At 36.5% G+C, this 1159-nt stretch overlaps 1 pseudogene; it reads left to right on the top strand.

Annotated features, from left to right (window-relative positions):
* Positions 1–724: 724 nt before the first annotated feature.
* Positions 725–843, top strand: LOC112481034 (annotated as a pseudogene).
* Positions 844–1159: the final 316 nt, after the last annotated feature.

Below are 1159 nucleotides of genomic sequence, written 5' to 3'. Positions count from 1 at the left end.
TTTTAAGCCCAGTAACAAGCTACTAATTGTCTTTCAAAACAGTTGTGTTGAGTGGTACGATAGGTATATTTCAAAACCAAAATCCAAGCAATCTTCACTGAAGTGTACTTTTCAATTCTTGTCAAAACTCCACTTTATTCTTTATAATTTCAGAAACTTTAAAAATTATTTGGATCACAAGGTCCTACAAGCAATATTTGAGCCATAGGCCTTTTAAATGTTTTAACAGTTATTTATTTTTAGTCCCATTCAAATTTTCAGGACCTTGTGGATAGGGTTCAGAGTTAGCCCTAAACGAGTGATGGAATTCACCAGAACCCAAATTATCTCATTAGTTTCTGTATTCCTATTTTGTTATGGGGTCAGTAAAAAAGTAATAATCTATTTCTCATATTTGGAGGGAGGCTTTAGCCTATTATAATTGTCCAACATTTCACAGACTCTGTTGGATCCTGGATTTTTTCTGGTTAAGTCATCTAGTCTTTATTTGTCACATAAAGGGTGACTACTGTCTTCTTGTTTCTCGAAAGAAGCAATTATCATTATATTTTCAACTTAATGCATCAATAGATTCTAATGATTTGAACATCTAAGTGCTAGTGTACGACTTTACGACAGTATGCCAGTGAATTACATATTCCTCTGAAAGAGCTGTGAAAGCGTACTGAATTCTACTCCACATAAATGTGGGTAAGGTTTGGCTATATTATAAAAAGGAATGGGTGTCTATGGGCATGCCACCCTGAACAAACCCAATCCCATCTGATCTCGGAAGCTAAGCAGGGTTGGGCCTGGTTAATACTTGGATGGAAGACCACCTAGGAAGACCAGGTTCTGTAGGCATCAAAAATAAAAAAAATAAGGGATTGTAAGCTGACAAGGTCCTTGCAATCTGTGAGGTCAACCAAGGGTCGCCTTGCCTGAAAAACAATGAAAAAGGAATGGATAAGAAGGGGCTAGTCAAATCTATTATGACATATCAATAATCTTTGTCTTATCGCAATTCTTGTTATATAGGCTTTACCATATTTCCTCCAAACAAATCTCTTAGGGAAATTGCCTTGTTTGCTCCCCAATAGCTGCTGTCAGACTCCGTGAACCAACTGCCTTGTATATCTACCAGATAGAGTTGTTAAAAAGGTAGTTAGTGGAAATCAAT

The sequence above is a fragment of the Pteropus alecto genome, unplaced genomic scaffold (assembly GCF_000325575.1).
Source record: "Pteropus alecto unplaced genomic scaffold, ASM32557v1 scaffold435, whole genome shotgun sequence".
In the NCBI taxonomy this organism is placed as follows: Eukaryota; Metazoa; Chordata; class Mammalia; order Chiroptera; family Pteropodidae; genus Pteropus; species Pteropus alecto.
Note: the sequence above shows the minus strand (reverse complement) of the source record. Positions and strands in the feature narration are given on the sequence as shown.